At 46.7% G+C, this 17314-nt stretch overlaps 1 protein-coding gene and 1 non-coding gene across 6 annotated transcripts in view; both read right to left on the bottom strand.

The window, feature by feature from the left end:
- Pka-C3 (Protein kinase, cAMP-dependent, catalytic subunit 3) overlaps positions 1 to 17314 on the bottom strand; it is a 141387-nt gene that overhangs the window by 65237 nt on the left and 58836 nt on the right. The window lies entirely within an intron of this gene.
- TRNAS-GCU (transfer RNA serine (anticodon GCU)) lies at positions 1955 to 2036 on the bottom strand. The gene has a single exon. It is a non-coding gene; the product is annotated as a tRNA-Ser (tRNA).

Genomic DNA, 17314 nt, shown 5'->3' with positions numbered 1-17314 from the left:
CAGCAGAACTGATAGTTGGGCGAGTTGGTACGAATTCATAGTAAAATATTCTTGCGTGCACAATTGACAAGGACCCTTCACTGTGTCCTTGTCAATTGTGCGCGCAAGAATCTTTTACTATGAAGTGTCCCTGCATTCTGCCACCATTCAAATTAGACTACCGATGCTGGGAATCGGATCCTCAACCTCTTGCACTGCAGCAAAACGCCACGGCCACAAAAGTAAGATGGGTTGTTGAGAACCGGGCTTGGACGACCCTGGCTTCATGCCGCGAAGCAGTAGTTAGCTCTTGAAGATAATGCGAGGTGTTTGTGCTAGTCACCAGTGCTTCACATTTTTTGTGTCCATTGCTCCAGCTCCTACTTGAGCCGTTTCTTTCCTGGAAAAGTTAGGCCATTCAGCGAAATCATCGACGGATGTCGAAACTCGGTTGTTTAGTTTTGAGTTCTGAAAAAAAAAAATTTGTAGACAAATGTGCGAATTGTCTCGCCGTATTTAAAGGCACTGCCTACGTACCGCATGAAACGGTACAGTGATAATTCCAAGAACGTATTCCAAGAACATCCACTGCAGGCGGATGGGAGAAGACACAATAACGCGCGGTGCAGCTTTGACATCATACCTGTCGTCCTACCGCAATCTGCACGAAAACGGAACAATGCGCGCGTTGTCTCACACCAAAGCGTACCTGTGCAGTGTGGTTGCGAGGGCCAGCTCGCTTACTGCCTGCAGTGTCCGTTATCAGGGAGGCGCCGCACGCGAAGACGTCTCAAAAGATGAAACGACGCCGTCTTGCTCGTACCAAAATCGCAGCGCCGATCTCTGTGTGAGCGCCAGATTGCTTCGGGTCCATTAGGATGTTGTGTCATGTAAAAGGCCTTGGCATCGTCCCAGTTCTTCTTTTCTTCTCTCGACTGCCCCGTGAAATGCAATGCACTTGCACTAGGAGCTTGCCGCAATCGATGGGAAACAAAGAAACGCAATGCGGCTATTCCGGGTACAGAAACACTGCAGCCTGTAACAAACGACGGGGGGAGAGGAGGGGGGGAGGAGAGAAAGACAGAAATCCCAGTTTCATCCAAAGAGGGAGAGGGAGCAGGGAAGGCAAGAGATATAGAGCAAGCTCCAAGCGCGTCGCTTGCTGAATTTTCTTATTTCTTATTTTCTTCTGCCTTATTAGAACGCGGGAGGGCCATAATAAGGACTTAAGAGGGAATGGGGAGGGGAGCGCTTCTCGTTCGCTTTGGAATAAACGGTGCTTCAGGGAGCAGAAACGCTCATGGAAGACCTCGGCACAGGGCTTGTACGTTCGGGTTTGGCAATCTGTTTTCAGTCGCCGAACGTTCAAGCTCATCCTGACATATTCGTCTCGCGGTCAATATAATATTTCATATGCGCTGGATAGTGCTTTTTGTGTGTGTGGGCTGCTGTGGTGTCTCATTATTGTGCGCATATTTTAGTCACGTATTCTTGACTGATGTACTTACGTCAGTGCAAAGATGAGTGATAACAAAGCAAAACTTCGCTTCCAGTAGAAAGAATCAAGAAACTGCGCGACAAAGGGGAGTGATTGGGAGCGACGCACAAAGAGGCATTCCATCTTTTTCTGCCATCTCGTCTTTATTATTATTTCCATTTTTTTTATTGCCTTGCTGGACAACAATACTCACCAAATCAGCCACGTGAGTTCACTTTTAAAACCCATCGAGACACTTGACTCAGCAATCCGAGTATGTCACGCGGTCAGGAGGCTCGCGTGTGCACGCGATACAGATCTCTGTCACACACGGTATTCGTAATGACAATTCCCCACACCGGACGGCGAGCGCTTGGATCCGCATGTCTCGGTCACCTCGTCAAGAAAGGCCAGCAGTGCTTGCTCCTGACATGCTGTTAGCCGACGTACAAAAAACAAACGCTGAAATAACAAAAAAATGAAATGAAAAAGAAAGTACGACGAGGATGGGATTCGAACCCACGCGGGCAGAGCCCAATGGATTAGCAGTCCATCGCCTTAACCTCTCGGCCACCTCGTCCGCCGGCGAAGCGCGTTCTTTCAAAGACGGCCAACGGTACAAGCTGGCGATAAGAATGGCCCCAGCCGTAAGCTCAGTATTTTAACTTTTCTTTTTTCCTTACTGTCAACAGCGCTTTGCGCTCTCGCTGCCGCGCAAGACAGATGGCCTTATGCTGCGCGCGTCATTGCTTTCGTTTTTTTTTTCTTAACGTGTGCTTTCGTATAGCGCAGATAGAACGCGCTCGTTTCTGGAGAGAATTGCACTCAATTTTAGCGCTATTCCATTTTTTCAGTGCCGTTTCTTTCTGAAAAATTTCCACTTCGGCATATGCCGGCATCATGATGCGAGGGTGAACGCTCGGTTATAAACCACGCAATTAAATATCACACGTTCTTTGCTACCAAATTAAACGATTCCCGGTTGCTTTAATTACGTCGTCTGTTAACGACTTTTTACTCAGTGCGTACGTATGTGTCATTCCATTGTTTCTTTTTCTCAGTCGTCTTTACCGAGACAGTTATGTAATTTTGTGTATCAGGATTAAGCGAGCATCAAGGTCAACGATTAGTCACGGCGAAACATGAAATGTCACAAAAGATGGCCGCGGAGGTATGAGGAGGGCGCCCCTAATAAAATAAAATAACTTGAAATTGCGTAATTGACTTGAAGAATATATCCGCAGTAAAAAGAGAATGGAAAGAGAGAGAGTGTGTGTGTGTGGCATGCTGATGACAGCCAATGCGTACAACATAGTGGTTGCTTCTGCCTCTTCCGTATAGCGTCTCACGGAAAAGCCCTGAATACACTTATTTGAGCATATAAAATATTTCTTATTCGGTATAGCAACCCAACCTTTAAAAGAGACAGCGGTAGAAAGCAAAAAAAAAAAGAAACCTTCTCACAGCCATCTTTTCTGTATTCACTATATTCTCCAAGGTCGGGTTTTCGCTCCGAATGCAATATTTACTCAAACGTAAAGAAAATTAAAAAAGAAAGGAAAAAAGTAAACTTTATGATGTGAACGCAAGCGAGAGAACGCCAGGAGAGAGAGAGAGAACTGAAGTGCGAACATGACCCAAGGGCATCGTTCTAGAAGCCAATTTCGCCTTAGCTTTTGTGGAGCTCGACTCTGTCGAAAGAGTTGAAGAGATAACAAATAAATCAGCGAGGCGGCTGGAAACACTGAGGTCACACACAAACGCACAAATGCGAATTCCAACCCCGTCGACGAGTTGAGTTGCCAGAAGTTCTCGGCTCTTATCGGCTCAACTTTCACAGCGCGGAAGAAGGGGAAATGAGAGAGAGAGAGAGCAAAATAAAGATAGGTTTGCAGAAAAGCGCGAACCTAAAGAATTAGATAGCATTCTTGAAGTCATAACTTAAGCACAGATGCCCGAACATTGGTTTATTAGTTCTTTCTTCTATACTTATACCATTGTGTCTTTCTCTTATCATTTCTTTCACACATTTCTGCGGTGGAATTTAAGCAGTGAAGTGTTATGGTGCTGAATTTATCTCCAGATCCCTCGCGTAAAGTCGAAAATGGCGCTCACAAGAGCCGGCTGCACTAAAGAAATTACTCGCTAGTCTACAGAAAGAACGACGGTTTCAATTACACCCCGCAATCAAGGCCTTCGCATTTCTTTTTTTTTTTTTTTGCACGATCGAGTAGAAAGGCAATGCTGTACGATGCGACGGATATCCCACTGTGAGCCTGAAACAGCTGAGGTAGATCCGCGAGGAGACCTTCCGGCCACCACGCACGCACCCGACATCGTCCGCACAAGACCAGTTATGATGTTTCCGTTTCCTCTCCGGGTATTTCCGTCGAATATCAATAAGCTGCCGTGAAAACTGGTGAAAGGCTACTCAACATCAGAAAAAAAAAAATTGCACGCAGTAACTCTTCTGGGAGTTGTCTAAGTACGCTAAGCATTGTGCCGCTTGCTCATATCCATGCCACCGGGTGTCATTATCAATCTTATGAAACTTGATCCAACCAGTATAAAGCTTATCAGCTAAGGGTTGGTATTAATCAACCCTTATCAGTCGTTATCAACTTTATTGGACTAGATCCGACCCTTATCAACCATTATCGGTTGTCATCAACTTTATTGGAGTCGATCCGATCTTTATCAACTTTTATAGGTACTTACGAACCTTATCGGACTTGATCCGACCCTTATGAACCGTTGTCAGTGCTTATTAACATTAACAGAATTGATCCGACCATTATAAGCCCTTATTGCTCTTTAGCCCCTTATCTACCCGCGTCGAACCATTATCAACCATGATGGGTCCCATCTAACCCCTCATCAGTCCTTATCATTTTTATCAAGTCATTTCCTGATTATCTGTGCTGAGCGACGTGAAGCGCATGTGCCCTCATATAGATCCGTGGAATTTCGGTTGGCGGAGGAACGCCCCAACGAAACGCGCATCCGGCGACCACCGAAACGCCACGGGGATGCGGTGTGTTCGGCATTAAATTTTCCCAAAATCGGAATTTTCGTGTTGTCTACGATGCACTAAGTCGGCTCTACATGAGGTTCTAGAGATGGCTTTTATTCCATCAGCACCAAATCTTTCAACAAAACCTTCATAGAAATTGTTTGTTTTATACATTATTTCCTTTATAGCGATTCGTCTTACGTGACGGACAACTTTCCTGTTTGGGTAGGCATAGAAATACTTGCGCATTTGAAAATTGCGCAAGCAACGTGCTCGTGCAGTCGCTTTGAAATAGCGCCACAGATGTACCAAGGCCGTATTCCAGATTCATGAACAAAACGAGACTACATTTACAACCGTACGAAGCCCTTATATTCATATAATATGTAATCGTCGACAAATATGTCCCTCTGTACTAGATTCAAAAAGATTGTATGAAAGGAACATTTAGGAAAACATTGTTACAACGAATGCTCGCTGCCAGTGAAGATTTACGATGTGAATAAACGACGAGTGAGTAAACGATGGAATGTAACACGGGCAATGTTAAGTCATCTAAGTGTTGCGCGGTTCTAAACTATAGTTAGACAAGAAGCGTTCATTTTTCTAATTCATACTTCAACAACAACAACAACAACAACAACAACAACAACAACAACAACAACCAGAATGTTTTGGCGCAAGTCGTACACGCGAGAAACGTCTCGCCGATGTTACACCTTTCGGCAGGAGACCACGAAATGCAGCGTCGATCCAGTGAGAAATATTCTAGTGAAAACGTAACGACAGATAACCGAACTCGCAGAACAACCTTTCGCTCTGACGTCACTAATTTTGTCAGACGGTCGTACTTTTGACCGAAGGAGAAAGACACAGAGCTCCTCTGTGTTCGAAACGTGGCAGACATGAGAAGGAAGAGCCGCTTGGAGAGGCCAGTCTCCTTGTTGTTCGGAAAAGAAAAAAAGAAGTGGGATAAGTGCAGTGCAGTAAGCGTCTCTCAGGTGAGCACACCCAAAACGCATTCTTCGGTAGAGTGCCCTCACGGCGGTGACGCTGCCTCTCGACCGTTCACACCTCGTCCGCCTCGCAAAACGCACACGAAAAGCCCACTGCGTAGCGCGTTGTTTATCGCGCCGGAGAGCGTGCTTCGAGCCGCTGGCTGAGTTTCTGTTTGGTCAATGAACCGGATCACTTCTATCGTCAAGAGGCCGCGCGAGCGAGGGAGCGCTAAAAGAGACGCGCAGGCACACGCACCCGTGCCAGTGCTCAGGGTGTTTGTACGGCGGCCGATGTGTGCCCGGAGTTGCTGCTGCTGCTGCTGCTGCTGTCGCTTGCATGGTCACCAGAGTGAGCCTCTATAAATAGACATATCGCTATTCCTAGCTGCTGCGTCCTTCCCAAAATGCAGCCGCTAACAGGTTTCGCGTTAAAGCGTGCGCGACAAACACGCCGCTCCCGATCGGCTTCTCGCTCGTCGACAGCATCGGAAGTACGTGTATGAGCACGACGTGGCACGGACACACGAGCAGAAAAAAAAAGGAGCAGTATCGTGGTACTGGAAAGGAGATATGCGATGTGGCTGCCATTCCTCCGCTATATTTTTTTTTTTTTGTAGTACTTGTCTTAATTTTATTTTGCAGTATCACAGACAGAAATAGAGTAGGCAGTGTAATTTATACCCTGTTCTGTCCACAGCAACCTGTTTACGGCGGAGCGGAACAAAGCGCTTTCCAAGTTGAGTGAACGTGTATAGAAGACAGGTTGGCATCTCCAACCGGAGGCGCCATTCACTGCGACACGGAAAGACGACAGCTAGCCCATTGGAGGCGCATAAGAGGACGCTTTGCGCAAGAAAGGAAGAAAGGGGAGATGTGCCGAGGGAGAAGAGCCGTATTTAAAGGGCGTATACGTTCTCGAAATATTTATCAAAGCCGTCCTGTACTCTTTCATGGCAGGGTTTTTCGATCGATGGACTTTTTCGAGCAGTTTGATTACGACACGAAAAGCAACTTTTCACGAACTGAGCTCATTTATGCGGCAGTGCATAGAGACACGTATAATGTTACAAAGTACTGCAGCTCTTTTCATGGCGAACTTGCGCCTGTGGGAAGTTTGTATAGTTTTTTTTTATTTGCGTTGCGAGGCTGGCGGACACAACCAGATGAGCTATTTATGGAAGCTTCTCTCGCGAAGCCTACTTTCGCAACAAGCTGGAAGTGACCTCAAGCTCGTCTCACCACAACCATCTCTGTTAAACCTCCGTGGCTTTATGTATATATATACATATGTGTGTGTGTGTCGATCATGTGCACTCGCGTCATACACAGCACACGGTTTGCGCACCGTAAATGTCCTTTATGTGAGCTGAATGCACTGGTTAAGGTTACACCGAGCTAAAGACAAATACGACAGTGTGGAAAGCACGCGTTTCATCAAGCACGGGCGAGGCAGAGAAATGCAACGCGCAGAATGCAAACACATTAGTGGAATATTTTTACACAGCCTTTTTAAAGTACAACATGCGCAGATTACACGAGATGTTTCATGCTTCGTTAAGCTAGCGATGTTGTCTGTAAAATCATGTCATTCTGCGATGGCACAGGGATATTCACAAAGTACTTACATATTGCTAACTTTCACGTTTTTCCGTGAAGTTACAGCCTTCTCATTATTGCGTTCGATGGCTTATCACACAATCGGCTATAGTTCTGATGCAAAAAAAAAGAGGTATGCATCGGGGGCATTATAAGAGCAGTAACGTAACAAGGAGACTCATATGCCAACGACGAAAGTTTGCGGCAATACCCGACTACCGTCTCTCAGTGCCAAAGATTTCCGTCGGTCGTTACGTTCGTGCGCTGTTCGCTTTTGAAAACCACCTCGCCGCATCGCAACAAGGCGCAGGAACAAGCCTGGTCATTCGCGCAGCGACGTCATGACAAGCTCTACATGGTCGGTTTTCGCTGAAGGCCTTTTCAACGAGAGCTCTCTGGCCGCCGCCATAAACCCACTCAAAAACACTATATGAGAGTGGCAGCGCGTATCGTCCCGCACCTCTCGGCACGGTCACCTGCAAAACAGTCCAGAAAACAGACGTCCTGACTCTGCTTTGTAAGCAGCGGAAATAGGCGTACGCCAGGTGTTGTTTTTCTTCATCTACGCAAATATGAGCGCGAGCCGCCGAGGATACATCGCGGAACAACTGTTGCCCGCGCAGCACAACTACACTCGCACCTGTTTCAACGAGCGGTTGCCGAGAGACGGAGTCCCCTTCCGGTTTCCAGAAAAAGAAAAAAAAAAGCGGTGCACACGGGCTCTTGTGTGTGCCACTTCGGCTAGCAGTGCTTGCTCACGATTCCCAATGCAGAAGCGCTCAAGGTAGTGTGCCGTCAGCGGCGCGCGTGTGTGTGTGGGACCAGGGAGGCCCAATTAAGGCAGCTCGCGTGTGTATTTCAGGTCCGTCTCCCTCTGCTGCGCAGTGGCTTGGCACTGCCTGCAAAACGCGCTGCGCCGCACATCCTTGGCCCGACGCGCCGCTAAAGCCACGTGCCAGCGCAGAGGGCATTGCCCTCCTCCGCGTTGCTGCCGAGGATGCGAGAGACGCGGGGGCGCGCCGCGGTAGTGTTGGGTTCCTAATGATTAGATTGCTTAGTCACACGAGCGGTCAAGACGAGGGCCGAGACAGAGCACAACACAAACGCTAGAAAAGCCCCAGCTTGGTGGCATTTGCTAATTCCATTTTAAAGGCACTGCGTATGTACTTCTATCCAACCTCCATACGGCAGGTGCATTCTTATGGGTGGGGAGGGTAAGGTTGCAAGAACGCTCGCATGCCGTACACTAGGTTCACGTGAAAGGACGCCATGTGGTCAAAGTTAATTTGGAGTCCCCGACTACCCGACTGCGGCATGCCTTATACTCGGATCGTTGTTTTCGCACGCAAAACCACAGAATTTAATTTAATTACGCTATAGCTGCTTTATTTCACCCCGTAGGGTCTGGATACAAATTGCTCCCCACTGAAGGGCTTATTGCATTCCTGCGGGATACAGACCGCCAGTGAGAGTGCGCAAATAACTTGTGTGCTAGCGTATTTCGAGCGCGTGTTTACAGGGTGTACCTCGTAACTGAAGCCAAACTTTAAAAATATGCAAATGCCTCGTAACTGGGCCGTACCAAGGTAATTTTGTTTGCCGTCGCTTGGAAATACTCAGATTAATTGTTTGCATTCTACCTAATTAGATAATTAGTCTTCATCGATTAATCAGCTTCTCAATTATTTCAATAATATGAAAAGTATCGATGAGTAAATTGCAGAGGAACATGAGAAACTCCCGATACAGCTTTCTGTTGCTTAGTACGTACTGCATAAAAGTGTTTTTCCGAGCATGAAAGAATGCCGCGAATACACTCAAAATCGCTGCGCGGTCATTTGCTTCGCGCCAAACATCTCGGGGACCTGCTCTCATGAGCCTCGCCTCGCTCGAACGCTAGAAGTGCATAGCCTGCTATAAAATCAGATGGCCCAGCAGAAAGACGCTCAAGTGGCACTGGCTAACGCTACCAGCTGAGCTAGATCTTGTAGGCATGAACAACCGAGTTAGCGGATGGGTTGGTGGCCGTTGCGGTAGCACAATTGGTAGTGTATCGCCTGCGTAATGCGAAAGTTGCGGGTTGGGTGCCCACCGACTACAAGTTATCTTTTCGCCCACTTTCATTTCCCCATTTCTTCATTATTTTTCTACATTTCAATTTCAACCACATCTAATTACCCCTACGCTTTCTTGGGCTTCATTGCCTGCTGGCTTTATACGGCCATGATTAACAAAATTGAGCCCCTCTCTTTCCCTCATTCTCGTTCAAACATATATGAGCGCCGCTATTTTGGTGAAAGCATAGAAACTAAAGAATCGGGAGCAAACCAATGCCCGATGGAAGACATTTGAGAATAGGCTATATTCGCCGTCGAAGATGTGCAGTTTGCTAAAAGTTTGAGCATATCTGCGGTAATGTTTAGATTACTTCAACATATTGTGCCCGGTAGCCTCGTGTTGCTTTGGTCACCTTCGCGTAAAGTTGGCCTATGTGAAAAACTCCTTTCTTGTTACACAGGCCCATATCGCGTGCTCCGCAAAGTGACCGATGTCACCTATGAAATCGTTTTAGCCACGCCCACTACGTCCTCCGCTGTGACAACCAGTGACATCGTCCACGTCGCCTGACTCAAGCCCTACAACTCTCCACGCGCCTTGGATATTTAACAGCACCGTGACGGTGCTTTTGCCGCCGGGGGGTAGTATTACGATATGCTCAAGCGATGCTCAAGAAACGAGCCACCGCGAGAACGACGACGAAGTTGGTCGGTGCGCTTGGCGCGAGCGAGTGTCAGCCTGGCTGCCTGGCTGCAGTGTAAATAGCCTGTGAATAGCCTCTTCTGTCTGTGTCTTTCCACACGCAACAATATTTTTAAACAGAAGCACGGATACACCCTCATTGCAATTTGATGTTCCAATTGGGCCCAAGATCAAGCTGTCTGGTGGTGAACTGTGGATGGATGGATGGATACAAAACTTTAATGAAGGTCCTGAGGTACGCGACTCAGCGCGCTGCGGGTATTATATTCTGGGCGTCTCCTAAAGGCGAACTGCGGAAGGAATAAATTATATTCTGGGTAGCGTCTCCTAAATCCCGGAGACTTATTCAAGATAGGGGTGCGTCCATATTCGAGTAATTTTTCTACCATCATGTGCCTGCTGAATTATTAGGGCGACCCACATCTGTCCTCTACCTGCATTCCAATAACTGCGGCACTTCCCCGGAACAACATGCAGACCTGCGACATTATCCTGTAGTTTCCTGGTAAGTAACCAAAATTCAAGACATCAACTGCGTCAGAAATTCGAGTCAGTAAATGAATGTCACGAGATACCAAGCGGCTTCTCAGTGGCATTTTGACGTTTAATTCCACGCGCACCAGACGAGATTCTGCATTATGCTGCGGTGTGCAGGAGCGCTATTCTGTAAATGTCCACCTAGTGGGAATGTTCATTTCGTCTGCTTCTAGTTGACTGGGGGCGCCTGTCTCCTTCTGATACGTACCCTGGAGCCCAGCCAATCAGAACACCAGCAGCAGACTAAACGGGCATGTCCACTAGGTGGACACTTGTAGAATACACTCTCCCAGCTTGGCGCACATCGGTACAGCTCTTTCTCGCTCGACGCCGCAGCGCTGATACCTTCATGGAAATCCAAGCGGCGAATACAAGCAACCTCTCGATCCCGGCAACCGATCACCCATTTAGAAAGGCCTACTGGAGCTCCATAGACGAGCCTGGCTGCAACCGCTTGTGTCGCGCTGTCTCGCCTTCGAACGCAGCCTTAACCGTGCAGAACAGCCAGCGCTTTGCCAACCGCGCCCAATATGCGTTTAACCATGCCTCTGCTAAAGACCTCGCCCCACACCAACGACGACGAGTGTTCCCTTTCTCGACTTCGTCCAGCCGCTTCCTCCTTAAGCACACGAATGTCGTCGTTGTGCAAGCGATTGCACGAGCCGTGGTTCACTTTGGACTCGCCCCAGTTTTCTATTCCTGCAACCACGATCGCAGAACGGAACGAACGCCTAGCCCGGACACCCCACATCTGCTCCGTGGCTCAGTCCCAGCGGTATACACTGCTCGTTTCATACTTTTTTTTCCGATCTGCTTGAAGTGCATAGCCACATCTTGCGCAATCACCGAAGCCCTTTGACAGACGCGCTCTGGCAGTGGTAACAGTTCTGACATCTTTTCACTTGTGCCAAATGGTGAACTTTGTTGCTTCGTCCCAAGGCCTACTTTCTTTATGTATGTTTTTTTTTTCTTGTTATAACGTGTCTTGAGAAAGAGAAGGGCGAAAAAGAAGAATAAGCTCCTTTCGAAAGTTGCACACTAAGCCCACAACGCCATCACCTGTTACCCACAATAAGCAGCAGTCCTGTGCTTGATTCAACCTCTTTCTTTCTTGACACTTATAGTTCAGCAACTTTGTCCCTGCGCGGACTATTTCGAACCTTTGCACATCAAGTGATTGAAGCGATTGTGGCCTCACTCTGTGTCCCTCTTACGCGGCTCTGTACAGGCTGAAGTGCGAGGGGACCTATTCAGGTGCTTTAGAAAGGACGCTTCCAAATCCCCAGCAGTGACAACACTGAGCACGACGCCTAATGGAAACATTGCGTAAGCGCTAAGCCGAACAGATCTAATGCCACAATTGAAAGCTGCTGATGTAAGTGCCCGTCGCGACTCGCGGGTAGAAAGAAAAGACTGAACGGCGGTACCGGAATGAGAGGGCGTTGTCTAGGTTTTCAAGCGTCCTAGGGGAGCAGAAAAAAAAGTGGTCGCGTATAAGACGTTCACGACCGACGAAAACAATTTTCTGAACATTCGGTGAGTTTCGGGAGAAGCTCGAACGCAAAACAAGCTTAAAATCAAGACAACCTATTTCTGCTTCGAGGGAATGGAAAATACGTGCATTATTGCCTCATCTCCTTCTCACGCTAAATATATATATATATATTAAGAGAGAGGCGGTTTACCATATTTCGCGCTACAACCACAAGCGACACAATGTGTTTTCGTCGGTATACGTTCTGCAGTCGTCGAATCGTCACAGCGCACAGCGTGCGAATAAGAGTTGAATCAACAAACATGAATCATCGGCAACAATCATGTCACTCAGCTCGACTTGCACACGCAGTTGGGCAGCAAGAACAGGTTGAATAGAACGTTAAGCGGTGTAGAATAAACCCGAGAAATCGAAATGCGATTACTTGCTGGCGCAATATCTTAGTAGGTCTTAAGCCACTCGGAAATGCCCTTATATTGTGATTACTGCGTGGTGAAAGAAAACTTTACCGGTTACTCGGGGTTGTCTATTCACCGGTCAGCTTGTGCTGAAAACCTTGCTGTTCAACCACTGTTCGTGGTGAACACTGATGTAGTGTACGGTACGCCTCACGTAGCACAATACGTGAGCAATATATATACATACATATATATATATATATATATATATATATATATATATATATATATATATATATATATATATATATATATATACTTTTTACAGCCTTAGACTTCTACGGGCTCACTCCTTTGGTAATTTTGATATCCACCAGTGCCGTCACTGGAATCCCGAAATCTCTTGCGAGAAAATTACAAGGAAAGAGGAAAGAAAAGAAAGAAAAATTCTTCTTGTGAGCGAGAATTCGAACTTATGACCAACATATTGGCTGTCTAGGGTTCAGCTTCACAGCCACACCGGGGATTTTCTTTGTGTTATCACACGGGAGCGAAATATTTAGAGAAACAAAGCACTATAAAAATTCGAGGTGACTCAATATATAGACTCAAATGTCGGACAAGCAAGCGCAAGCTTCCGATAACGACATGTAGTCCGACGGTGTTTCTAGCGCTGCCTACGCACTATCTTTTTTTAAAATTCCTGCGACCTATACCCCATGATTTGTTCATGTCAGTGGGTCACCTTTGGCGAAGTATAGAATGCATGAAAGGCATGCTTGCTAAGCTACAGCGAACCACCTGGTCGTTGGTTTTCGGAAATAGCTGCTGACGTCTTCAGCCACTCTGCCGATGCTATAATACACTGGAGAATAATCGCGCCAGCAGCTGCCCTGATTGGCTAACGCCCGCACATCAACATGTGTGTACTGAATAGCGCTGGCGTCGGCACCCCCCTTCGTGTTCCGGCACGTCGCCATCCCAGATGCGGAGGTCATCCTAAATTACGCTTTCACTCTCTACATGTAATGACTATGATGGAGCGCGTCTACTCCATCTTCAGTAGTCTTCTCCTTGTAGCGCCCGGCTTCTTGTCATGTTTACTGGATGGTGCTGACGCCGTGCTGTCTTTTTTTCTCTCTGTTCTTTCAGGGATAGCCTAAGGCAAATAATGGGTTATGCCAAACATATATATATATATATATATATATATATATATATATATATACTTTGAGAAAAGCCGAGCGAATCCAAGAGTAACAAGCAAAACGTTTGTTTTAGTAGAGACTCGTGGCTAAATCTAGATGATAAGACGGAGGAATAAAAGCGGAGACGTTCTCCTTCACCAAGGGGAGGTGCATCTTCCAGGCCACAAGCGAATAGGACTAACACTTTTACTTCTCTAAAGGGTATTGCTCGCTCGCGCCCCTGAATGTTTAGTCCAACAAACACCGCACGAAAAAGTCTAAGGCATTACTGCGCATTATGATTCATCACCTGTCGCGTTGCTTCTTCGTCTTACGGGCGAAACTGCATATTTTTTTCAGTGACAAAACCTCGATAACACTTGAGAAGCTGGAGAAATTGCAAAGGGTCAGAATTTTTTTCTGCGACCAAAGTTAAATGCTCGAAATCAGGTTTTACTGCGTCCGTCCGTATCTCTGTCCGTCTGTCCTTTCCGTTACGTTGACGACGACGGCCGCCTTAGGCTGTGTTCCAATACTTGCCGTAGACGGTTGAACATACACCAGTCACCGGAAGTCGAGTTTCAATTCTGACGTACCCTGACGAATCCGGCAAAAAGAGATAGTTTCGCGAAAAGAGCATCAGTCGATGACGATGCAGGCTGCTTTGCTGCCCAAACAATATGCCGGTTCAGCCGAATGTTTGGAAACTCGACGGAAAAGTAGCCTGCGGGCAAGAAAGCACACAAGCTTTCGTTTGAGATGACTGTACGGCGCGTTGTGTCTAATTTCGGCGGTTCGCACCCGCGAAGTGTTCAAATAGAAGTGTAATATGGGCTTTTCTTATCTTTTTATTGTCGGCGTGAAACGACGTCAAGTCGAAGAGACTTGTTAGACTTGTGAGACTTGTGAAGAGACGCGTTATATTGCTCGAGCTCGAAGCTGTCTTGGTAGTCAACGTAGGCCGTCTTCAATGCTGGCCAGAATTGGAACGCACCATAGTCGTCGTTATGAGGTCGTCGCAAGGCCACCTCAAGATATTCCTCAGTCTTGCCCACCACCATCACCTTACAACGCAAGAAAAACGCACCAATATATACGCAACTCAATATATATATATATATATATATATATATATATATATATATATATATATATATATATATATATATATATATATATATATATATATATATATATATATGTACACCATCGGCCAGGAAAAGGTGCTTTCGTTCACTCATTCGCTTATACGTTCATTCGCGCTAGTGGCTTACCATTGACAACCATCGTCGATGGTCTCTGCAACAACAACAACAACAAAAAAATCATTTATCTTAAGAGGAAGCTTTCAATTTTCACGCGGCCTATTCAAATACATGTAAAACACAAGTACACTATTTTGAGATAGCCCCTGGACAGATTTTGCTGAAATTTTTCGCATTTGAGAGAGAAAGTTAAATTCTAGTGACTGTAGGAAGCGGAATTTCGATTGAGCGTATGAATCTTGTTAAAAATATTTTGAAAATTTCGAAAGTTCGAAAAACAAGAAGAGAAGAATCACGAAGTTTACACATTGGTAGCTCTGCATCAAGAGCAGATATTGCGGTTCTGTAAACGAAATCCACTAGATTATTCAAAGCGGACAAGTTTTATATGTTAATTTATATCATATGTCAATTAGTTACGTTGTATACAAGGGATCTGCAAAAGTCATATTTCCATATTACTGAATTTTTGAGATTCATGTGTAACATATCAATTGTGTCCGATTTCGATGTTCGATTATATGCAATTCACGGAATTGTGATATTATTGATAATATGACAGTTAAAGAGATGTAAACTTGATAGTTTCATTTTCAGAAAATTTGCCATTTTTGCCAATTTTTAATAAAAACTTGACTACCTAAATAAAGAATTCGAAACCAACAGCCACTAGAATTTATAATTTTTCCTTTAAATGCAACAAACCTCGTCAAGTTTGGTGCGGTGATTGTCGAGAAAAACGAATTCTGCTTTTACAAGTATTTAGAGAAGAGCACCCGAGCCAAAGCTTCCTTTTAAGAGTGGAACGCGATAGCATTCAAATCTCCCCGACTACTTCTCACGCTTCCCGGCGACTGAAGCGTATGTAACCGTAATATTTACCGGGAAACGCTGGCCACGAGCGTTATGCACGAAGGCGGGCTTTATGGTAGGAACGCGTCCTCTTGCGTGGGCCGTGATGGATGGAAGGGATGGATGGATGCTATGAGCGTCCCCTTTGGAACGGGGCGGTGGGTTGCGCCACCAAGCCCTTGCTATTATACTGCCTGATGTCCTGCCTAGGTTAAACAATAAAAAAATGAAAACACTTTGAACTCCAACAACCAAATTATCTGATCCCCCATTGCGAACTGTTCTTTGTACGTCTCCGTTTCTTGTCGTTTCCCTACTTTTCTTCCACCAATCCTCCAATCGATGCGACGGAGGCGAGCGCCAGCTGGAGGGCAAGTAACTAGGCCTGTCGCTTTGTGGCCTCCGAGACACCCGCGCGCCGGCGCGCAAATGGCGGACGCCGCGGCTGATTTGTGAATGCAGAAACGCTGGAAATGGGGTTTCTTTGAGTTTTCACCAACAGATTTATGTTTTCTCGTATAGTCAAATTACAATCCGACAGTTATCATCTCTGTAGGTTGTGTGTAAGTCATAGTTCACGATTTTCCCACGTATTCTAGCTTGGAAAATTCAATTAGTTCAGTAAGTTCCTTGCGTCACATGAAGGGCCTGCGTATGGGTGGTTAAAATAAAATCCTTTCGTCGACACCACGTACGACGCCGACATCGGAATTTCTGCAACCCAGATGGTCTCTCTCCTGGAAACTGGCTACAGGCTAAGGAGAAGCTTGAAACCCGGATTGAGGAATTCAGCGCGTTGTATGTCCATTGACTGGTCGAGCGACAATCCCGCGCCCACTTCTGTTGTCGTTCCTGACGTATATGGCGTGTGTGTCTCCTGTTCCAACCCGAACCAAGCTCGTCTTGGAGAGGGTCCTCTTTCGCTTCTTCTGGAAGGGTACAGAAGAACAGAGAGAGAATGAAGAGGAAAGGCAGGGAGGTTAACCAGATATGAGTCTCCGGTACAAATGGTTGTGTAGCTAGGCGGGTGCTCAAGTTGCCCAAGGATAAGGGAGGACTCGGAATTCCCGACCTGGGCATCGTGGCAACTGCAGAACACGTCAGATGGACCCAGGTCGCTCTCAACTCGTATATGTTCCTGACTCGAAGCTTTACCTCGTTTTTCCTTAGCACCCGACTCCGCTTGTTTTCGCAGAGCACATTCTCCCACTGTGTTCCTCGCTCAGGTACCCCGTCCACCATTTATGCGGCGGCTGCCAACTCTTTGGTAAGCCTCCGCACGGTTCGCCCCGACATCGACGTAGTTTCAACTCCACTCCAAGAATTAGTAGATATCCTCACCCCAGGCCTCCCCTGCATTGCCAAATATATGACCTGTCCATTCACAGGCCAAACTGGAAGCGCATCATGGCCAGTTTCCTCGACGCTAGGCGAGCTACGTTCATGTGCCGCCTGGCACGAGGGTGCCTGCCGTTGGGCTACAGGCCCTTCACAGCCGTCCCGGCTCGTGGAGTGTGCCCGTTCTGTGGCGCTCGTGAGGGCTCGGTTCATACCTTTACGCAATGTTTCCTTCCTGCAGCTCTTCCCCGAAGGACCGCTAGTCTATTTAAGCTCCCAGGCATTTCTCATCAGACAGTTCGATTTTTGCACACTTTGCCTAATCAGGTGGCCAACCAGTTCATGCTTCTTCTGGCCGAGTGCTCCTACCAAGTTTGGTTGGCACGCCGCGATGCAGTTTTCGGGGGTCGGGCACTGAG

This window comes from Dermacentor albipictus, chromosome 1 (assembly GCF_038994185.2).
Source record: "Dermacentor albipictus isolate Rhodes 1998 colony chromosome 1, USDA_Dalb.pri_finalv2, whole genome shotgun sequence".
Classification (NCBI taxonomy): Eukaryota; Metazoa; Arthropoda; class Arachnida; order Ixodida; family Ixodidae; genus Dermacentor; species Dermacentor albipictus.
This window is presented reverse-complemented; position numbering and strand designations above follow the sequence as displayed.